The sequence below is a fragment of the Martes martes genome (genome assembly GCF_963455335.1).
Source record: "Martes martes genome assembly, chromosome: 8".
In the NCBI taxonomy this organism is placed as follows: Eukaryota; Metazoa; Chordata; class Mammalia; order Carnivora; family Mustelidae; genus Martes; species Martes martes.
This window is the reverse complement of record NC_137895.1, coordinates 128,374,176-128,398,559: the sequence shown is the minus strand read 5'-3', so window position 1 is coordinate 128,398,559 and position 24,384 is coordinate 128,374,176. Positions and strand designations below refer to the sequence as shown.

General features: G+C 42.0%; 1 long non-coding RNA gene across 1 annotated transcript in view; it reads left to right on the top strand.

The window, feature by feature from the left end:
- LOC308348185 overlaps window positions 1–24,384 on the top strand; it is a 47,051-nt gene that overhangs the window by 882 nt on the left and 21,785 nt on the right. The window lies entirely within an intron of this gene.

The window sequence follows — 24,384 nt, the reverse complement described above, 5'->3', positions numbered from 1 at the left end:
TGCAATACCCACACCCATTCTTGGCCAAAGGATTTGTAATAGCGAAGGACTGACCGGAACTAACCCTAGACTCTGGAAGTGAAGCCTCCTGAGGGTGGGGAGATCTGAAAATACAGAAGTTAAAAACAGTTAGGATTTGTAAATGTGGTTGAATTAACCTCCTCTTCCCCTATACAGCTGTGTCCTCAAGGGCTTTTATGTGGGGAAGGTGGTGAAGTTATAAAGACATTCATTAGACATGTAAATTAATTAGGTAAATTAAGATAGTTCAGTCATTTATTTAGTTAAAAAAAAAAAAACTTTTAGGCACCTACGTACTCATCCAAGAACAATGAAAATAGTTGTGAAGAAAACAGTTCGTGCTCTGGTGGATGGTACTTTCAAGCTGGGAGAAAGCAAATTAATATTTAATATGTTAAGTAATAGAAGTATATTGAAGGCAATTAAAAGGTGAGGGTGTTAGTAGTGGGGATGGAGCCGTTGCATTAATTAGGATTATCAAGGAAGATCTTTCTGATACGTGTCACTTGAGCCAGACCTAAATGACATGAGAGATTAATTCATGTGGATTTTTGGATGACAATATTCAAAGGCTCTGGGTTAGGAAGGCACTTGAGATGCTGGAAGAACAGCAAGTAAGCTAATATGGACGGAGCTGAAGGAGCAGAGTGAGAGGGAGACAAGTGGTATATGAGATCAAAGAGGAAATTGTGGCCCCACCATGTGTGTCCTTTCTGGCTATGGTAGGGACGTGACTGTGAGATGGGAAGCCATTGGAAGGTTCTGAGCAGTCAGTACTATACAGAAAGTCAAGTCCAGCAATGGAGTAACTTAATAGGAAAGGAAGAGTGGGCAGCCAATACCTCTTTGCAAAGTAATGGAAGGGGCAGCCTTCCCAAGATTTGGAAAAACATTCCAAGAGAAGGAAGAACAAGGTTAAATGTTAAAGAGAGTAGAGATCACTGATGATGAAAAGTTCTTAAGTTCTTTTTTTCTTTGAAGCTGAAATATAGTTTATGTAGAATATTATGTTAGTTTCAGGTGATTTGACAATTATATACATTACAAAATGCTCACCATGGTAAGTGTAGTTACCCCCATTACTATACAAAATTATTATAGTATTGTTGACTATATTTCCCATGCTGTCCTTTTCATTCCTGGGACTTACTTAATTTATAACAAAGTTTGTACCTCTTAATTGCCTTTATCAATTTCACCCATCCCTCTACCTCCTCATCTCTGGCAACTGCCAGTTTGTTCTCTGTGTTTATAAGTTTGTTTTTGTATTTTCTTTGTTCATTTTTTTTTTTTTTTAGATTCCACATATCAGGGAAATCATAAGAAATTTGTCTTTCTCTGTTGGACTTGTTTTACCTACTAAAATACTTTTTGTGTCCCTCTGTATAATTACAAACAGCAGGATTTCATTCATTTTTATGGCTTAGTTATCTTCTATTGTATGTATATACTACATCTTCTTTATCTACTGATGGACACTAAGGTTGCTTCCATGTCTTGGTTATTGCAAATAATGCTGTAATAAACAGAACGATGCACATATCTTTTCAAATTAGTGTTTATATTTTCATCTGGTAAATACCCAGAAGTAGAATTACTGGATCATAGGTTATTTCTTTTTCTTTTTTTCTTTTTTTTTACTTTCTTGAGGAACCTCCATACTGTTTTCCAGAGTGGCTGGACAAATTTACATCCTCACCAACAGCATGCAAGGGTTCCTTTTTCTCCACATCCTTGCCAACACTTTTTATTTCTCATCTTGTCGATTCTAGCCATTCTGACCAGTGTGAAGTGATATGTCACTGTCGTGTTGATTTGTATTTCCCCTATGATTAGTGGCATTGAGCATCTTCTCATGCATTTGTTGGCCATCTATTTTTCTTCAGAAAATGTCAGTTCAGATCCTCTGCCCATTTTAAAATTGCATTATTTGTTTTATTAGTGTTGAGTTGCATGAGTTCTTAGGTACTTTGGATATTAATCCTTTACTGTATGTATCATATGCAAATATCTTTTTCCATTCAGTAGGTTGCCTTTTGGTTTTGTTGATGGCTTCCCTCATTGTGCAAAAGCTTTTAGTTTGATGTAGTTCCAATAGTTTATTTTTGCTTTGGTTTCCCTTGCCTGGGAAACAGATCCCCAAAAATATTTCTATGGCCAATGTCCAAGAGTTTATTGCATGTTTTCTTCTAGGAGTCTTATGGTTTCAGGTTCCACATTAAATCCGTTTTGAATTTATTTTTGTGTATGGTATAAGAAAATGGTCCAGCTTCCTTCTTTTGCGTGTGGCTGTCTGGTTTTCCCACGACCATTTACTGAACAAACTGTCTTTTTCCCATTGTGTATTGTTGGGTCCTTAAAAAAGAGAAATAAGATATCCTCTATTTTACCAGAAAGGAAGGAGAGTGAGTTTGGAGTTGACAAGGATTTTCTTCTTTTTGATAGCTGTGAGATGCAGAAGTTCTAGTTTAAAGACTATTTTCTTTTGTAAAGTAAGAAAAGAAGTAGAGCCTTCTGCTGGGAGTGAGATAGGAGGGACTATCAAAGACTGCCCTAAATTAGGGAAGCTGGAGAAAGTTTGACAAGGTCCTTGCAGAGAATGGGAGAGTGAGTTGACCAGAAAAATTTCATGAGATTTCCAGAAACAGCCTGAGAAACTATTTGAAATGGACAGTGATGGTGTAAGTAACCTGCTCGTCATGTGACTCTCCTGCAGGACTAGGTTGCATAGGTTTGGAGAAAGTTTAGCTGTTATGGGTAAGGATAGGTTGTTGTGTTCAGAAGGTAGGTAGATTGAATTTTGCTTCTGGAGGAATTAAGATTATGGGAGCTCACAATGTCCAGAATGTGACCGTAGGTTTGGGTGGCTGAGGTGATCAAGGAAGTGAGAGGCCAAGGGGTTATAAATGTCATCCCAGGTAACTGTTTAAGTCATCCAGGATTAGGGCAGCCCACAATTTACTGTTGAGCCTGAGCCACTTCTCAGAGTACCGGAATGCTAACTGGATGCAAACACAAGAAACAGGTATAATTCATGGCTCTTCCAGACAAACAGAATGATGACAAGATACAAAGTCATCTTAAAGGAAGACTGGGAGTCAGGTGTTAGGGTTTCAAAATGAGAGATCAGGACTGACTGGGATTTGTAGAGATGACAGATCAGAAGAGGTAGACAGAGTGGCCTGCCCAAATGGTATGAGCCTCAAGAGAAGTCACCTTGCTTTTTGCTTTCTTTTGTTTTGAATAAAAGGAGAAACCACTTAAAGTCCTCCAGTAGTAATGCGGAGCATGGACAAGGGCAAACTCACCTTCTAAACTTAAGGTACATGGAGTGTGAGAGAATAAACTAGTTTTCCTTGAGAAAGTTGCAATGAAAATGCCGAGTTAAACTGCCAGGACAGAGGAACACTCCAGAAATCGCCTCATGATATAGGAGTGGCAGTGAGAGAGTTTGGGATGTGGGGAAGACAAGGGCCGAATGAATCATAGGTGAGGAAGAACAGAGTGTCATGGGATGATGGTGTGGGAGAAATTTCCCCTAGTGAAGCAGTCTCCTTGGAATATGTCTGCAGAACATGGTTAGTGGATAGACAACGTGGACCCTGGCATCATAGAGGAACTCAGTTTAAGTTTAAATTGACTTGGGATTTCAATGATGTCTTACTACCTTACTCTTTTGGCATGTCCACCGAGTCTAACACATGTTTTTGCCCATTTCCTCCTCCTGGCTAAAGAGTGTTCACCTCTGGCAAAGGACCTGGACTGACCAGAATTAAGATTTCTGCCACTTTTTGATGGGGAGGGTTTCCTTTGGTTTAACATTTCATAAAGTTTCTCCTGTTCATTTTATTTGGATTATCCTCAACTGTAGGGAATATTTGCTTCTTATTTAAACATACAACTTTTACACCATCTGCAATAGACTGTAATTTCCAAAGGTGGCCATGACCATATCTCCCTTCTCCATCAAGGGTTGGAATCCATTTTTCTCCCTCCCCCTTCAATGTGCATGGGCTCTATGACTGCTTTGATCGATAGAAGACAGCAGAAGGGATGGGGAACTTAGCACATACTGGCTGGCAGCCTCTCTTCCTGCCTCTCTCAGCCCTGAACACCCAGGAAGCAGGCTACCCCATCAGAGAGAGAAGGCACATGAGGGAGAGAGGCCACCTCAGACATGAGCTGAAGACGCCATCTTGCACACCCAGCCCCATCAAACCTTCAGGAGATTCTAGCCCCAGTTCTTATCTAAATGCAGCAACAGCAGAGCACATGGAGGAGCGGAATCAACCTACAGATTCCTGAGAGATAATGGTAAATAGCTGCGTTAAGCCTCTAAGTTTTGGTTTGTTTAAGCAATAGTGGTTTGTTCAAGCAATACTCAAGACCTCTTGGGTACCTCTATAGCTCATGTTTCTGTCACAGTAAAGCTTCTGTGCTTGGCCTTTTAAAATATAAACTGATAAAATATAAACCGTGGTTTCTATTTTAATCATAAAAGTGTATAATTAGTATGTTATTACTAATTATATGTTTTGTATATAGTGAATGTGTTTTTTCTTGCCCTTTAACAAAATGTTCCCTCTGCCCGATCTCTGACCCTCTACTTGTCCTCTGGCCACTGTTCTCAGACATTCCTTTCCTGCTCCACACCTGAGTAATAGTCAGTGGGAGGAGTACCAGACAGGCTGGATGGAAGAAAAAGCAGCAGGAGGACAAGGGTAGGGAAGAAGAGAGAGCCCAAGAAAGCTTGGGAGAGGATTTTTGGTAGGGAGCTCAAAGCAAAGCAGGGAGAAAGATGTTTTGGGGACACTGCTGGGTTTGAGAGTGGTAGAGAGTGAGAAGGAAGGGGGAAAAGGAATTTTAAGAAATGTGGACATGATTGAAAATTAAACTTGCCTGATGGTTTCTTGGCACTGACACTGCACAGAGGCTATGCCCATGGGAACCCAGTGGTAGGTCACTCAATAAGCATTAACGTCTTTGAAATACTAAGATATATATGCATACATTGTGTCTTCCCAGAGTGTGCGTCTGTAAAGCAGGGATCCTTGCTACCTATGGCTTAAACCAAAAGAAATTCTTGTAGAGAAGTTCTGATAGCTCATTGAACTCAGACAGGAAGTACCGCTGGGCCCCATGGGGAACTACACTAAGAACGAGAGGACCACCAGGAAGTCTTTCTATCTCTTTTTTATTTTGCCTTAAAATATTTTTATTGTGATAAGATATACATGATGTAAAATTATCATCTTAACCATTTTAAAGTGTACAGTTCAGTGGTGTTAAGTACACTAATAATGTTGTCCCCCACCCAGGTACCCCATCACTTTCTTTTTTTTTTTTTTTAAAGATTTTATTTATTTATATATTTGACAGAGAGAGAGACCACAAGTAGGCAGAGAGTCAGGCAGAGATAGAGGGGGAAGCAGACTCCCCGCTGAGCAGAGAGCCCGATGCGGGGCTCGATCCCAGGACCCTGAGATCATGACCCGAGCCGAAGGCAGCAGCTCAATCCACTGAGCCACCCAGGCGCCCCCCCCATCACCTTCTTAAAACAAAAAATTTTTAAAGTAATCTCTACACCAATGTGGGCCTCAAACCCACAACCACATTAAGAGTCACAGGCTCTATGGACTAAGCCAGCCAGACACCCCTGAACAGCTACCTTTTAACAGCATTTTTGTTTACCATCTCCACAGTTTTACTTTTTCCAGAATGTCATAGAAATGAAATCATACAGTGTGTAGCCTTTTCAGATTGGCTTTATTCACTTACTTAGCAGCAAGCATTTAAACTGATCTAAGTCTTTTTGTGGTTTCATAGCTCATTCCTTTCGTTGCTGAATAGTATTCTATTAGGCAGATACACTGCAGTTTGTTTATCCATTCACCAAGGACTTTTTGATTGATCCCAATTTTTGGTGATTATGAATAAAACTGCTTTAAACATTCATAGGCAGGATTTTGTATGGACATAAGTTTTCAAATCAGTTGACTAAATTCCTAGTAGTAGAGTTTCGGGATCATATAATAAGACTATGTATACTTTGTGTGAAATTGCCAAACTGCCCTCCAAAGTGGTTGTACCATTTTGCATACACATCAGTGAGAGCTCCTGCTGCTCTGCATCTTCACCAGCAATTAGCATTATCAGTTTTTTGGATTGTAGCCATTTTAATAGGTATGTGGTAGTATCTCATTGTCATTTTGATTTGCATTTCCCCAATGACAAATGATGTTGTGCATCTCTTAATATGCTTGTTTATTATCTGTGTCTCTTTTTTTGGTGAGGTGTTCATTCAGATCTTTTGCCTCTCTTTCTTTCCTTCTTACTTTTTTTTTTTTTTTTTTTGCTTTGTTGTATTATTGTTGGGTTATAAGAGTCCTTTGTTTATTTTGAGAATGTTAAATTTTTAATATTTTATTTATTTTTATTTATTTGACAGAGAGAGATCACAGTAGACAGAGAGGCAGAGAGAGAAGCAGGCTCTCTGCTGAGCAGAGAGCCCGATGCGGGACTCGATCCCAGGACTCTGAGATCATGACCTGAGCCGAAGGCAGCGGCTTAACCCACTGAGCCACCCAGGCGCCCGAGAATGTTAAATTTTTAAAGAAGATTTTCATTTGAGAGAGAGAGTGAGTAATAGCCCAAGCAGGGGGTAGGCTCAGAGGGAGAGGGAGAAGCAGACTCTCCACTGAGCAGGGTGACTGCATGGGGATCGATCCCAGGACCCCGGAACCATGACCTGAGCAGAAGGCAGATGCTTAACCAACTGAGCCACCCAGGCGCCTCGAGAATGCTAAATTTTTAATATGCAATTTCTGGTCACTCAGTATTACCTCTAGCAAGGTCTGAAACTCCTCTTTTCCCACCCCCATTTCCTTTCACATGGTGATAGCAAATGGCAGCTATCACCAGTCAGCTTTTGTATGAAAGACCAAATCTGGTGAGAAGTGGTTTAGGGCCGTTAGTATGAAGAGTGTGACTATGCACAGTATAAAATCAATACTTAAAATCTTTCCTCTATTAAAAGAGGCCGTGTGTTTTATCCAGTGTGATTCTCAATCCTAGGTGCACATTGGAACCACTGGAGGAGCATAAAAATTACTGATGCCTTTGCTAAAATCTTAAAATCAGTGTTGATATCAAAACCAATTAAACCTATAAGGGACACTACTACACACCCACTAGAATGGCTGAAATTAAAAAGATGTAGCATACCAAATGTTGGCAGGTGCGTGGAAGAACTAGAACTCTTCATAGGCTGCTGGTGGGAGTGGAAATGGTACAACCGCTTAGAAATTAGCAGCTTATTAAAAGGTTAGATGTACACTCACCATAGGATTTGGCCATTCCATCCCTAGGTATCTATCTAAGAGAAATAAAATCATATGTCCACCCAAAGACCTATTACATGAATATTCAGAGCAGCTTTGTTTGTAATAGCCCCAAATTGGAAACACTCAAATGTCCATTATAGGTGAATGGATAAACACATTGTGTAGTAATTATTCCATGGAATACTACTCTGCAACAAAAAGGAATAAACTATTGGTACACCCAATAATGTGGGTGAATCTCAACATAATTATGCTGAGTGACAAAAGCCAGATTAAAAAAAGAATGTATGCTGTTCGATCTCATCTTTTGTATAAATTCTTGAAAATTCACACTAATCTATAGTGAGTAAAAGCACTGAGAAAGGAAGGGAGGAGCAAGAAAGGGAGGATTATAGAGGGGCACAAGGAAACCTTTAGGAGTGATGAATGTGTTCATAATCTTGATTTTAGTGATGGTTTCCATTGGTGTGTACATATGTCAAAACTGGCTGGAAAGTATACTTATATGTGTGCAGTTTAATATATGTCAATTGTGCCTCAGTAGAGTTACAAAAAAAAATCTTTTGCCCCTTGGACTGTTACCTAATTCATGATTTCAAAAATGTAATTAAAAACATATATTAAATTTTAGTTAGGGGCACCTGGGTGGCTCAGTGGGTTAAAGCCTCTGCCTTCGGCTCGGGTCATGATCCCAGGGTCCTGGGATTGAACCCCGCATCAGGCTCTCTGCTCAGCAGGGAGCCTGCTTCCTTCTCTCTCTGCCTGCCTCTCTGCCTTCTTGTGATCTCTGTCTGTCAAATAATTAAATAAAATCTTTAAAAAAATTTTTTAGTTAAAATCTCATTCATCAAAAACAAGAGGAAATCTAAATTGTCTATAATATTAATGTTTACACAAATATTGATAAATAAGAAAGGATCACTGCTTTAGATTTGTCGAAACTAAACATTTTACAGTTGGAAGGCTCGATCTAGAATATGAACAGGAAAGAGAGGGAGGGAACACAAAATTGAATGGGAAGAAATAGGAAATCAAACACTGCAAACTTTTTGGAAGCTCTGCCTAATCCCAGAGGTGACAACAAGCTATTGGATATTACAGGGTCTTGTGTGTACTTTAGAAAAGTGTTGAAATAGGGATGCCTGGGTGGCTCAGTGGGTTAAGCCTCTGCTTTTGGCTCAGGTCATGATCTCAGGGTCCTGGGGCTGAGCCCCGCATTGGGCTCTCTGCTTGGCGGGGAGCCTGCTTCCCACCCCCTCTCCCTGCCTGTCTGCCTACTTGCAATCTCTCTCTCTCTCTCTTTCTCTCTCAAAAAAAAAAAAAAAAACAAAAAACTTAAAAAAAAAAGAAAAGTGTTGAAATAATTGTAGGTGTGTTTCTATAGCAAAGATAGTTTTGTACTGGGACTGAACATGGAAAAAAAAGCATATGATTTAAGAAACACCAGTGTTACATATTTTAAAAGTTTAGAACACAAAATTTGCTACAGGTCTTTTTCATCCAAGTTAAGTTATTTTGTCCTGCTTTTTGCTAGATCCATATGGCTCGTGGTAGTAGAAGCCAAAACACACAAACTTCTCAGACTAACAAAACTCCATTTCAAGTTAATTTGGGGGAGCAGTGTGGGATAGAGCTTGGACTTATTAGCCACCATATGGGTTGCCTCCCTGAATTGTCATACCTTATTTACATAAAATTTAAACTTGCCTTTGTACTTAGGGTAAAGTCTGAACTCCTTGATGTGATGGTTAAGACTTTATAAGATCTGGTGCTAACCCATTTCTCCAACTTCTTTTAAGTTCAAGCCATATTGTCTTTCTCTCTGTTCTTGAAAATTGAGAAGCTCTGTGTTGCCTGGAATCCAAGTCTCTGGTTCTCTGCTTGAATAACATCTTTATCCTTTTGATCTTAGCTTTATGAGGACCTCTGTGTTAAGTAAGCTCCATGAGGACATGGAGAAGTAGCTGAAGTAGGGCGTAAGGGGCAGGTGGGAGGTAGGGGATAGAGGTAACTCAGGGATGCTCCGTTTCTCCTTAGCTCATTTTCATAAACAGGTGCCTTTTCTATGAATAGTGTGAAATATTCAACTTTAACAGACAGTACCTGTGGTCAGATGATGAAACATAGGAGGTCAGAAGATGGTGTGGTGTTTTTTTTTTTTTTTTTTTAATATTCTCACCCTACCCTCAACCGTAAAACGAGGCCAATAATAACGTTTTCCTGCCTGAATCACAGGAGTGGTATTTACATAACATGTGCAAAATTGCTTTAAAAACTAAACAGGAACAGATGTTGATAATTTCAGGCTAATGTGGTCTTCACACTATAGTGGTGCCTTCCCCTGTGAATTCTGCCAAGGACAAAGCGGTCAGCTCAGTGTGCTTAGAGAAGAAGTTCTTGGTAGGCATCTCATTGCCTGCTCTGGGACTTCTAGAAACTCTGCAGTCCGTTGCTGCTCCGGCAGTAAGCTTCAGACACCAAGTTAGTAGTAATACGTTTCTTTTATTCTTTCAATGAACACACCAAAGAAATACATTTTAAATGGGAAGCTTTTCTCTGGTTTACTTGGGTCCAGACCTCTCTCCTTCCCTTCTCCACTGTCTCCCTTACCCTCCCTCCCTCCCTCGATCCCTCCCCTTCTCCCTTTCTTCTCATCTTCCTCAGTTGAAAAAAGAATCTGGTCAAAGTGAAAAATTCTGCACAAACAAGTGAATGTCAGGCTCAGTAAAATACATGGCAGAGGGTGCTGGTGTAATCAAATGACTGAGCAGAGTTGCTAAGACCCCACAAAAATCTATCTCAACTACTTCTAATTTGCTTTGCTTTATCCAGGTTTATATTCTATGATCTCAGGTAAAAGTATAAAATAATTCATTGCTGGGGAATTTAAATTTTTCATTAGAGCCATATCAAAAATATTTCCCCGCTTTTTCATTGTAACTCGTGCTCAACTGGGGACAAAAACCATATTGTCTTTGTCTCCTGAGCCGTGCTTACCATCCATCAGTGAGATGATAATTGGTAAAATCACTGTTTCTGTCCACAGTTCTCTTGAGTTTCAGCTCCTATCCTTATCTTGATTGATTCTAAGTTATTTTTATTCTTCTTAAAGGGAATCTTACTCAGACTTTTTTCTTAGTGTATCTTTTGTGATGATATGATTCTCTTTCATTTGAATCTTGTGAAGCTAGTCCTAGCAAACGCCCGAGGGCAGGGTCACACAGTGTGGGTTCCCTGACTCTCTTCTCCTTCAGCCTATGGCAACTGTCACAGAGAGCGTTCCACCAGGACAGTTTCCAGTGGAAATCTCTCTGTTCTACTTTGCCATCCTGGGCGCACAGGAGAAACACTTGGCTAATTTCCGCATCTTTCTGGATCAAGATTCTGCATCCACTTTCAGCGTGTGTGGGGCTGCTCCCCACACCAACATGCAATTTTGGGACACTAGATGGACGGCCAGGAGTTCAACTCAATTCTGATCCCGCAGGTTAAGCGTTCGTTCTACAAGGCTGCCCCTCCCCTGCAACTTTGGATGCCAGTCTCACCTGGAATTCTGAGTCACCTCCCACAGTTCCCTCCTTGGGTTTGAGTAATTTGTTCGAGTGGCTCACAGAACTCAGAAAACCAGTTTACTCCCTAGATTATTATTATTATGAAATTATTATTATTATTATTATTATTATTATGAAAGGATATAACTTGGGAACAGCCAGATAGAAGAGATGTATATGACAAGGTATGGGGAAAGATCACAGAGTTTCTGTGTTCCCTCTGAGGAGGCCGTTCAATGTGTTCACCAACCTGGAAGCTCTCTGAACTCTTTTTTTTTTTTTTTTAATTTTTTTTTTAAATTTATTTATTTGTTAGAGAGCGAGCGAGCACAGGCAGACAGAGTGGTAGGCAGAGGCAGAGGGAGAAGCAGGCTCCCCACGGAGCAAGGAGCCCGATGTGGGACTCGATCCCAGGACGCTGGGATCATGACCTGAGCCGAAGGCAGCTGCTTAACCAACTGAGCCACCCAGGCGTCCCTGTTTGTTTTTTTTAATGGAGACTTCATTACATAGGCATGGTCCACTAAATCATTGGCCATTGATGATTGATTCCAACCTCTAGCCCCTCTTCCCTCCCCAGAAATCAGGAGGTGGGACTGAAAGTTCCACCCGTTTTTTTCATGATTGCTTTCTCTGGTAACCAACCCTAATCTTTAGGTGTGTTCCAAGGTCACCTTGTTAGCATAAACCCATTAGGATGGAAAGGGACTTAGTACGAATAACAAGACACCCATTTCACCTTAATGGCTCTCAAGTGATTTTAGGAAGGAGGACAGGAGATCAAATATTACAACAAAAGATTCTCCCACTGCTCTTACTGCTTCATAAATTCCAAGACTTTGAGGAGCGCTGTGTCAGGAATCAGGACAAAGACCAAATATGTATTTCTTATTACAAATCACAACAATACACAGGGGCTCAGGGACTGTGAGAGGCATTTCTCAACCCATCTTCTTTGGCTTGCCATGCAGCTGTCTTTCCTCTCCCAGCTGTGGGGGTGTTGGGGACACTGGCTCCTTCGAAGGGCAGCCCGTCTGGAATCAGGGCATAGGTCCACCGGAATCTGAACTCTCATTTTTGCAGACTAGACTGAAAGGCTGAGCAACCCATGCCAAGTGCCTTATCTGTTCCTCTCAGACTGTCTAATTGGAGGTTAGAAATGCAAGTGGGAAAGTGAATTCTGCTCAATTATATGTCATTTCAAATTTTTTTCTTATATTTTGTGTTAGAGACCATCACTAGGCTCCAATATCCACTGTCTTCTTCTATAACACAAAATTTTGAAAAAGTATCCTATCTCCCCTAAAGCTTGTTACAGTCATGTGAATAAATTTTGGCTCATGAGAGATAAGTGAAAGTATTATTTTGGACTTTTGGAAAACCTCCTTCAAAGGTGTCTTTCTTCATATCTTCCTTCCTGCTACTTGGAATGGAAACCTTGGAGTGGCTTTCCTGGGCCATGAGATGACCTTGAGTATAGAAGCCACACACTAAGGATGGCAGAACAGCAAAATGGGAGGGGCCTGGGTGTTCGAGGGTTCTGTGGAACAGCTGCATTAGCCCTAGACTGCCTAATTCTAGATCGTTGTTTTGTAAGGGAATAAGCCCTTGTGTAAGCCCCAAATTTTAAGATCTGTTATGCTGTATTAGTGGACAAAGCTGCCATAATACAATACTATATAGGGTGGGTGGCTTAAACAACAGAAATTTGTTTTCTCACAGTTCAGGAGGAAAGAGGTCCAAGATCACAGTGCCAGAAATTCAGTTTATGGTGAGGCCTCTTTTATTGGTTTGTGGATGGCCATCTTTTTTCTGTGTCCTCACATGGCCTCTTCTCTGTACAGGTGTGGTGTGAGGTGGGGGGAAAGAGCAGGGGGAGGGAGGAGGGGTGTAATCTTTGGTGTCTCTTCCTCTTCATATAAAGACACCTGATCTATTGAATTAGGGCCCACCCTTATGACCACATTTAACCTTTAATTACCTCCTTATAGGCTTTATCTCCAAAGATAGTCACAATAGGGGTTTAGGGTTTTAACCTATGAATTTGGGGGGAACCAGTCCATAATACATACAGAAAAACATGATTCCTCTCTCATATGCCCAGGGACCTTCATTTTTGAGGTTTAAGAGCAAAGAATTTGACTGGTTTTACCTTTCTTACATTTTCTGGTTCTTGTTGACTCTACACAGTCATAGATTTCTATCTGACAGCTGGAGCTTGACTGAAATTTCCAAGCCACAGATGGGACACTGTGTCCTCCAGGTTTTCTGAGATAACCCAGCCCTACAGAGACCCTGTTGCTCATGTCTGGCTGTCTGGGCTGAGAAGTGGATAAGATGAGAGAGTCTCTAGATACAGGGACATGCCGGTGGAGGTGGAAAGATACGGGTTGATTCTGGTGAATATTATCTTGACACACTACCATGCACTCTACCTCTTCTTCGTGGGTCCCCCGCATGGTAGTCAAAGTGGCCTCATTAATGGTATAATTGGATCATGCTGTTCTTCCTTCAAAATTATGGTATGTTTGTCTTGATGCAGACATTTTGATTTAGGGATATTTTAACATGGGCTAAAAAAGAAATTGTTGGAAGTTTCAGCTTTTGTATTATGAAGTAATGTATAAAACAGGTATCCTCACTGTATGCCTGAATTTTAGAACTTTTCAGACTCTGCATCCTGGAGCAAGAATTAGGGATAGGGTGGAGAGGGGGAGTTGAGAATGAGATGAGATCATGGATTAAAAAAGAGACTGGGTGGGTGTCACGGAATGGGTGATGATGGGACTGGGGTTTGGTGCTGCTTGGAAACATGGAGTCACACATACTTCCTGGTTCATTCACTTACATCAGTCTAGCAGAGCATTTGCTTTGTTTGCTGAGAATTAGATGCTGCATGGTCAGCAGACTCTCTGGTTTCTCTGTTAATGTTTCAGTGAGTGTAGGCAGTTATTTTTGATAAATATTATACTTTGCTTGATAATGGGACTGTGTTGAGTTGAATAGTGTCCCTTCCCCCAAATTCATGTGGATTGGAACCTCAGAATGTGACCTTATTTAGATTTTTGCAGATGTAGTCAAGTTCAAACAAGGTTATATGGGATGAAGTTGAGCCTCAAATACAGCGACTGGTGTCCCCTGAGAAAAGGGAGATTTGGAGACACACAGGGACACAGAGAACACACAAGGGAGGTGACCATGTAATGACAGAAACAGAGATTTGAGTGATACAGATATAAACCAAGGAATGCCATGGATTACTGGTGAGCACCAGAAATTAGGAACAGGCAGGGAAGGATTCTTCCTTAGTGCCTTTAGAGGGAGCATGGCCCTACAACACCCTGATCTCAAAACTATGTTTTCAGAACTGTGAGAGAATAAATTTCTATTGTTTTAAGCCACCCAGATTGTGGTCATTTGCTATGAAAGCCCTGGGAAACTACTATACGCATTTTTTCTTTTAAACTCTAGAGAATGAACACATCTGACTTTTAAAGTTTTTGTAATTGTGCTAATCTTACTTGATTGGCAATATATTAGACATTTGTCTAATCCATCTGAAACCGTCTAATGATAGTTTTGGAAGTAGCTGGAGACTAATTTAAGTCTAATTATATCCTTATGTCATTTATTAATTGTTAAGGTAATACAGGTTCATAAAAATACAAGGAATACAATAATGAGCGAAGTATAAAGTACAAGCCTGCCATAATTGATATGGGAATTAAGGGTGGAATAAAGGCTTGGGATGATTTAAAAATTTTAAAAATCAGGCCTTTTATGTTGTGACAGGGTAATTTTGTGGTGGCTGCATCAAAAATAGTTCTTATTTGCAACTCATCACTTACAGGACTGAACCCTAAGTCGTTGGCGGATGGGGTGACCAGATAATTTATGGTCCAACTAAGACACTTGAGAGTGAGAGGAGAAGCTATTATCTGGGGCAACAGAGATAAATGCGGACTGTCGTGGGCAAACTAAGACATGCAAAGCTTTTCACAAAGTGAGTTCTGGTCTTAATGCTTCCAAACCCATAACTACTGGGCAGATTCCGGAACTGTGTGCCTTCATGTACAAAGTCCTCTCCTTCTATTTGTGGCTGAAATCTCAATACAAAATGCAATTTCGTCTGTAAAACCTCTGGCTTTTCAGATGTGGCCATTCTTTTCATAAATCCCAGAGATATAAACACCATGTTATTGTGTTACATTTCTTCATTTGCATGTCACACAGCATGTAATTTCCTTGACGACAGGCATTTTGTCTGTTCTGTGTCTAGATCTCCAGTTCTTAGAGTAGTCCTTGGTTCAATAAATACTTGTTGGATTGAATACCTTATTTATGAGATTGTTTTGCCTTGAAGGTTGCTCAAAACAATTAGAGAATAATTCCAGACATGTTATAGTATTAGTTAGGATCAGGATAGTAAATACATTCTCTGAATTAATACACTATAGGCTTAAGTGCCAAGACAGCGAACCAATATCGAAGAATGTCCATTTCTGTTTCATGTCCACATTGAGACTGGTCTGGCGGCTCTGCTGTACAAGGCCGCTAGAGGTCCAGAATCTTTCTATTGTGCTGTTCTGCTGTGTAGGTGTCCACAATATGTTCAAGAAATCTTCTGCAAAGTTGTATTTACTTTCCAAGGCTTTTTGGAGTCAGAGTTTTGTTTCTTTCAAATGCTCCCTTGTACTGGGACTAACCTTGAAGCAAGAAAAAGCAGCATCTATTTATGCAAGTTAGTGGAGTCTTTGCATGGGCAAGTTCTAAATTTTGCTTACTTAGCCTGTTATTCATTGCATTTGATGCAGGCAGGCCAGTTCCAAGGACCCAGAGGATGCTCCTGCAGGACCAGCTGAGGGGGTCCTTGGCTTTGCTCAGGATAGAAATCAAGCATGAGTGGGGCGCCTGGGTGGCTCAGTGGGTTAAAGCCTCTGCCTTCGGCTCAGGTCGTGATCCCAGGGTCCTGGGATCGGGCCCCGCGTCGGGCTCTCTGCTCGGCGGGGAGCCTGCTTCCTCCCCTCTCTGCCTGCTTCTCTGTCTACTTGTGATCTCTGTCTGTCAAATAAATAAATAAAATCTTTATAAAAAAAAAAAAAGAACTCAAGCATGAGCCAGCAGGAAGTGAGAGCAGGGTTTACCGAAGTTATAAAGAGTACAGATATAGACAGCATCTGGGAGACTCAGGAAGGAAGGGATGGGGAGTCTCCTCTTTGCATGGGGTCTGGGGTTTTTATCGGCAATCATGGTCTTGTGCATGTGTCTTCTCAGGCATCCAGGAACTGGCCAGAACAAGGACAATGTCCATAAGTCACTTTCTCCCTGGTGCCAGGGGTGTCTTGGCATCCAAGCTATCTAGCACCAGTGGTCTGGAATACACACATTATGGCCTTGCCTGGTCATTCTCGCCCAGTTGTTCCTTGGATGTTATCTATCATGCTGGAAGACGCCAAAGAAATCATTAACTCCTTGTCCCTTTCAAGGAGGACGTACATGAAGGCACGTGTATGCAGAGATGCAGGTCTTAGAAAGAGTAGAAGCAGGAAAAGGAGGAAAAGCCCCCAGTTTTCTTTCATGGGGTCCCTTCAGTTTTCTTATCTCACATTTATATGTTTAGACACATGCTAAAGATTCTTAATTTATATCTCCAAAATAAATGTTCTCTCTTTTTTGAAAAATGAAATAAATGCTCATAGTTTTTAAGGAAAAGAAAAGGGGGGAATCATCTTAAGATAGTCATTCTTTTTTATAAAAATTTAAATGCAATTAATTAACATATAGCATATTCTTAGTTTCAGAGGTAGAGTTCAGTGATTCATCAGTCTTATATAACATCCAGTGCTCATTATATCATGTGCCCTCCTTAATGTCCATTCCCCACTTACCTCATCCCCATCTCTTCCCCTCCACAACTCTCAGTTTGTTTCCTGTGATTTAGAGTCTCTTATAGTTTGTCTCTCTCTTTGATTTTGTCTTGTTTATTTTTTTACTCCTTTCTCCTATGCTCCTTTATTTTGTTTCTTAAATTCTACATATGAGTGAAATCATATGATAATTGATTTTCTTTGATTGACTGATTTTGCTCAGCACAATACCCTCTAGTTCTATCCATGTTGTTGCAAACAGCAAGATTTTGGGTTTTTTGATGGCTGCATAATATTCCATTGTATATATATACACACCACATCTTCTTTATCCATTCATCTGTTGATGGACATATAGACAGTTTCCATAGTTTGGCTATTGTGGACATTGTTGCTATAAACACTGGGGTGCACATGCCCCTTCGGATCACCACATTTGTATCTTTAGGGTAAATACCCAGTAGTGTGATTGCTGGGTTGTAGGGTAGCTCTATTTTCCACTTTTTGAGGAACTTCCATACTATTTTCCAGAGTGGCCATACCAGCTTGCATTCCCACCAACAGTGTAGGAAGGTTTCCCTTTCTCCACATCCTCGCCAACACCTGTCATTTCCTGACTGGTTAATTTTAGCTATTCTGACTGGTGTGAAGTGGTATCTCACTGTGGTTTTCATTTGTATTTCCCTGATGCTGAGTGATGTTGAGCACTTTTTCATGAATCTGTTGGCCATTTAGATGTCTTCTTTGCAGAAATGTCTGTTCATGTCCTCTGCCCATTTCTTGATGGGATTATTTGTTCTTTGGGTGTTGAGTTTGATAAGCTCTTTATCGATTTTGGATACTAGCCCTTTATCTGATATGCCATTGCAAATATCTTCTCCCATTCTGTCGGTTGTCTTTTGGTTTTAAATGAAGTCTTTCTTGTCAAATTTTTTCTTCTCATGAATAAATGGTGAAATAAATGTATTATAGCCTCCTGACATGTGCTACTTTTTATCTAAGAGAAACTCTCTAAATTATTGGTTACTGAAACAGTCCATTGAAATGATTTAATTTACTTTGGAAGCTGAAAGGAAAGTCACCAGATAGAAGTAATGTATAGCTTATATTCGAGTGTTAAATTGTTATTTACATTTTGAACCTATGGTTGCTATGATGATTAGTAGAGATATTGTATGTGAAGCTCTTCAAAGGTACCCAAATCGCTGCTGAACAATCCTCTACTTCCCCAACATACAATTAAGTCTTTTCCAGAAAGCAGAACTGTTTATTCACAAAACACTTTTTTCTATCCTTTTTTTCTCTTTTTAAAGCTTTTCCTCCTTCCCTGAATCTTTCCCTTTCTCTCTCCTGAGAATCTACAATTGTTCTTAGTCAATGTTCATAATGGTCTAGAGACAGCTGACAGGGAGCCCCCAAGGGAGTGGGCCTTCGGCAGTGGCTGGTCCTAGAGAGAACGAGTGTGTATGGGCCCTAGAGTTCACCAGAGTGGGGGTTATGACCAGGTTTTATTTGTAAGAAATCTACTAAGAAATTTTTGTAGATTTTTAAGAAATCTACAAAAAAAATTGTAGCTTTTGCTCTCTCTCTCTTTTAAGAAAAATAGTTGGTTCAATCATTACAACAATGTAGCATAACTAGTCAATGCCAGGATACTGTCCGTGGCATTTCTGTAAAGTGTCCCCACAGCTGTAAATGGGGACTTGTCATGGGCTAGAAAAATGGAGAAATGAAGGGCAGCAGGAAATCCACACAAAGCCAGGAGGTGTTCAAGGTCTTGGATGCTCTGGCACACACACTATGAAGCATGATGGACAACTTCCAATATCACATCTCAACAAATGTGTGTGTGTGTGTGTATGTGTGTGTGCTAAGGTGATTTGTAATTCAGGCAGTGTACTGCTTGAAATTCATATCTGGATTGCCCATCCCAATTGCTGCAGATGCTATTTGAGGAAGCATGGAAGAAGAGAAAAATAATTAAATACCACCAAGCTGAAATAATCAAGACCATGACAAAGAAGATAAATAACAACTTATAATGCACTGCAGTACACATAAAGTAGTATTTTTAGTATAAAAATTGCATTTGCCCACAAAGAGGCTCTTCAGTCAGAAATGTGATTAAACTATATCAGAAACGTGTCAAAGCTGTAGGAGTCACACGTTGTGTCACAGCTCACATGAGACTTTTCTGAGAATAAGCCACCTAAAGATCACATTCGAGTCTGAAACCAGCAAAGGTTTCACTGACTTGTAAGAAAGGAGACTGTGGATTTTACCATCCTTCTAGTGATGCCTGGGCCAATTGAGTCTCCCCACACCCCTGCCACTGGGCCACCTTGACCAAAACTCATTTCTTTGCTTGTCTTTGCACACTGTCTAGCTCAATGCCTGGATTCTGAGGTCACCTTCCTCATTATAAGTTCACGATAATATGCAGATGAGGGTGGTGGGTTCTGGTTTGGGGGTGATACAGCAGGGTTTTTGGCTTCTGCCTGGAGGGTCATCCCCTAAATCTTTCACCCAGTTTTACAGTCAGTCAGAGTCACTAAGTTACTGTCTACTTGTTTTTTTCAGGAAGAGCACCCACACTTCAATAGAGAAACACAAATTTATAGGGATCAATATGAGGACGCCTCTGGCCTTTTTCTGTGACATAGTCATAAAGGCCTCATAGTTTTTTTTACATAATCTTAAAATTCTGATGCACGTTAATTATAACTTTAATTGAAATAAGTGTGCCATGACCCACACTGAGGGCTAAAATGTCAGATTGAATTAAACTCTTTATAGTAAATGAATCAAGAATAAAATCTTGAGCCAATCGATTGCAGGACTAATAAGCAATATTCCTCTCTTCCTGTCTTGAATTCTGAGACAGCAGAAAGATAGGAGTAGGAATCTGACTGATGGAGATTAAAAGAGCAGATTTGTGATTGGAAGTCTTCACTGGAGAATTTGGCTCGATTTGGGGCAGACAGCTTCCTATTATTTTCCACAGATCTGAATTCACCTGGTATCAGGCTTAGGAGCTGCTGGTAGTTCTTCACCTTGGCTGCACATTCAAATCACCTGGGGGTATTTTTAATGCCACCTGCTACTTGAGCTCCCTACCCCCAGACCAGCTGAAAGATCATCTCATGGGTAGAAGAGGAGATGGAGAATCTGCATTTTAAAAAATCTCCCCAGATATTCTTAGTGCATATTGAGGAACTATGAGGGTTGAGGACCTTTGAACTTGATCATTAACAAAGGCCGCTGGAGAGGACGGAGCAGAACCTAGCCAACCTCAGGGCTGAAAATGGGAAAGGAGACGGGAGGGCGAGCTCATCCTCCCCAGTGGAGAAACGAGTGAAGAAATGAATCTGTGGTTTGATGTCTTTTGACAAATTTAGAAAATTCTCCATTCTTATCCCATCAAAAGTTACTTTGTCCTCCTCTATTTTTCCTTTTTCTAGGACTCTAATTGTTGGGTCTGTGGTCAAAGGAATGAGACTGATAAAAAGCGAAGATCAAGCAAAGCTTTATTTCTCGCCAAGCATCGAGAATCAAACTGACCGGCCAGGGCCATCTCACAAAGAGGCGACCCTTCCCCGCCTCACAGACTAACTTTTGTAGAGCAAAGGCCATGTGGTTGAGCCTGGCTACACACAGGTGGCCAATGAGCACCTTGGTCAGAATTGGCACCCAAAAGGCGGGGCCCACTCTTCCTGGTAGCTAGGGAGACAGTATGCACGCTCCATTGATTGGATGTCTCCACCTGGCCTGACCTTTCCTTGTATCTGGGCTTAAGTTCCTCTGGGAGGGCAGGGTCAATCTAAATTAACTGCATAAACACAAAATGACTCCCTCTGGCTAAGTAGGCCCTTACATTCCCCCCTTTTCTTTGGAGATTAGTCAAATCTTTGACTTTTCAGCCAGTTCTATGTTCTCCTGTTGTAAGGGGTTATATTGAGCATGTAAGACTAACATTTTTATCGCTCTAATTTTCTTTTGTACAAATGACATTAGGGCGTTTATAATGCAGGGGCCAAAAAGTAACGTTAGTGCATGGTCGGCTGATGAGTTAGCCATTCACCGCTTTGTATAACCTTTTCCATTTTTCCTAATTCCGTTCGTCTAATTTCCCACCTATACTTTACACAAACAGGTAACAATAGGAGCAACAATAAACTCATAGTCTTTTGAGTCTTAGCTTTAGTCCATGGTCAGTGGGGTCCATCGGCTGCGGCTTCCATCTCTGGGGGGCATCCTCGTCCTCGGCTCTTTTGACGTGACCCGTGTGAATCCAGGCCCTGATGCCTTCTACTTTTATTGCCGTGGGGGTGGTCAGGATGACAGTAAACGGTCCCTTCCAGCGAGGCTCTAAGTTTCCCACTTGGTGGCGGAGTATCCAAACCAAGTCCCAGGGTTGGTAAGGAGGTGGCTCCACCTCCGTCTCCGTCCTGGTGTGGGCAGTCCGGATCCCTGCGTGGGCTTTTTTTTAAGACAGACTGTAATGCCTGCAGTGACTGGAGTACAGACTGATCAGTCATTTCTGCTATAACAACCTCTTGTAGCCGAGGGCAGAGCTGGGGGGGGGGGGTTGTCTCCCGAACATTATTTCAAATGGGGTCACCTTGTTTAAGCAGGGTGTACACCGTGCCTTGAGGAGGGTGAAAGAAAGGAGATCTACCCACCCACCGCCAGTCTCCAGAATTAGCTTTGTCAAGGTCTCTTTAAGAGTCCAGTTCATTCTCTCTACTTGCCCGGAACTCTGAGGCCAGTAGGCACAATGTAGTTTCCAATTAGTGCCCACAGCCTTGGCCAATGCCTGTGAGATAGAACTCACAAATGCAAGGCCATTGTCTGACCTGATCTTGAGAGGCAGCCCAAGCCTAGGAATTATTTCTTCTAATAGCTTTTTGGCTACCACTCCTGCCATCTCATGTTTGGTGGAAAAAGCCTCTAACCAGCCTGAAAAGGTATCTACAAAAACTAACATATACTTGTGCCCATATTTTCCGAGTTTCATCTCTGTAAAATCTATTTCCCAATAAATTCCTGGTTCCTTACCTCTTTCTCTTTTCCCTCTTCCCATTCTAGTTCCTCCCGCATTAACTGCCTGGCATTGAGCACATCCATCAACTACATCCTGAACCATACGCCCTAATTTAGAAACTGGAACTGCTTGCCTATAAGCTCCTTGAGTTTGCGTGTCCCCAGATGAGTACCCTGATGTATCTGGTCTACTAACTTCTTACCTAGTCTTCAAGGAGGAATTAACTTTCCTGTTTTAGTCTTAGCCCAGTCCCCTTCATAGTCCAATTTAGCCCATTTTTGTAAATAATTTAAATCTTCCTCTGAATAGTCCAGTTTTTCTGATAGGGCTGGAGCCGGGAGTGTAACCAGGTCTTGCACTGTTTCTTGGGCTGCTTGCCTTGTGGCTTGATCTGCTAATTGATTTCCTTTTGAAATCAGATCAGTCCCCTTTTGGTGTCCCAGGCAATGCATAATGGCCACCTCTTTTGGGTCCCAAATAGCCTGGAGGAGAGCCAATATTTCTTCTCTGTTTTTAATTCCTTTTCCTTCTGCTGTTAATAGGCCCCTTTCTTTATAAATAGCCCCATGTATATGGAGAGTAGCAAAGGCGTACCTGCTGTCCGTATAGAGGTTGGCGGTTTTACCTTTGGCTATCTGCAGTGCCTTAGTGAATGCAATCAGCTCCGCTTTCTGCGCCAAGGTTCTGTGTGGCAGGGCTGCCGTCCAGAGTTCCTGCTCAGGGGAAACCACCACATCCCCCGCATACCTCTTTCCATCGACCATGTAGCTACTCCCGTAGGACCTCCCCGCAGTCGTGTGGGTGGTCAGCCAGCTCCTCTGGCAGCAGCGTGGCTGGATTTAGCACCGTGGGGGGCTGGAAGGTCACTCTTGGTTCGTTGAGGAGGAGGGCCTGATACCCCATCACTTGAGCGTTCATCATCCATCAGTCTGGTGGAGTCCGGAGAAGGCCCTCGATAGCGTGGGTGGTGGTCAAGATGAGATTTTGACCCAAAGTCAATTTACTTGCATCCTTGACCAGGAGGGCCGTGGCAGCAATTATGCGGAGGCAAGGGGGGAACCCAGCCGCTACTGGATCTAGTTTCTTGCTAAGATAGGCTACTGGCCTTTGCCAAGGCCCCAGAGTCTGAGTCAAAACTCCTTTGGCCACCCCTGCTTTTTCATCCACATACAAGTGGAAGGGCTTGGTAACATCTGGGATGGCCAATGCTGGGGCAGTCAGTAAGGCTGTTTGTAATTCCTGAAATGCTCCTTCTGCCTCCGCTGTCCACTCTATTATAGTGAGCCCCCTTTTTGCCAGTTCGTAGAGAAGTCGGGCAATCTCCGCAAACCGTGGTATCCACAGCCTACAGTAGCCCACTGTCCCAAGAAACTCCCTCACTTGTCGGGACATGGTGGGGCAGGGGTATCAGGTGATCATCTATTTCCTGGACTCAGACAGTGAACGCACTCCCTCGTGGAGATCAAAGCCTAGATAAGTGGCATGGCTCTGACAGAGCTGTGCTTTCTTTGCTGACACCCAATACCCTTTTACCTGCAGAGTCTGTAAGAGAGCTCTCGTCCCGCAAACATGACTCATAGTCCTCAGCGGCTATTAGCAAGTCATCAACATACTGTAACAGAGTGACTCCTGGGTTGGAGGTTCTGTACTCACACAAATCCTCGTGTAGGGCCTTGTCAAAGATAGTGGGTGAATTCTTGAATCCTTGGGGAAGTCTTGTCCAGGTGAGCTGGCCTTGGAATCCTTCCTGTGGGTCAGACCACTCAAAAGAAAAGAGGGGCTGAGACTCCCTTGCTAAAGATATGCAGAAAAATGCATCTTTGAGATCTAAGATCGTATAAACAGTGCTTTTGGGGCCCAGGAGGGAGAGGTGGGTATAGGGGTTAGGCCCTGTTGGGTGGATATCTTCAACCCATTTATTAACTTCCTGCAAGTCCTGAACGGGCCGGTACTCCCCAGTCTCGGCCTTTTTGACGGGCAGCAAAGGTGTGTTCCATGGAGACTTGCAAGGAACTAGGATCCCGTCTCCTCAGAGGCAGTTAATGTGTTCTCTGATCCCTTCCTTTGCTTCCCAGGGAAGGGAGTACTGCCGGACACGAACAGCCGTGGCCGTTGCTTTTAATTGTACCACCACTGGAGGCTGTCCCTTGGCCAAGCCAGGTGGCTTCCCTTCTGCCCAGACTTCGGGAAACTCAACCTGTAGGCTTTGGAGAAGGCTCCCTGCTCTTGTCTCCTCTGGTTCTGAGACTGGCTTGTAAAGAAGGTATTCATCTACTGCTGCCACAAACATCCGCACAGTTGTCCATTTATGTCTTTCTATGCCATTCGCCCCTTGTACCCAGACTTCCTCTTCAGATAGTTTTCCCATAGGTTTCAATTGATTTCCCCTCCACTTCAATTTTTACCCAAGGTTTGAGGAGGGGCTCCGAACCACGGCCCCTTCAGTCTCTGGAGGCCAGCATGGCCATCTTCCTTTTGGGGCACTCCCTGGCCCAATGTCCTTTTTCCTTACAGTAAGCGCACTGATCTGAATCTAAGTCTTCCCACCTGCTTTCTCT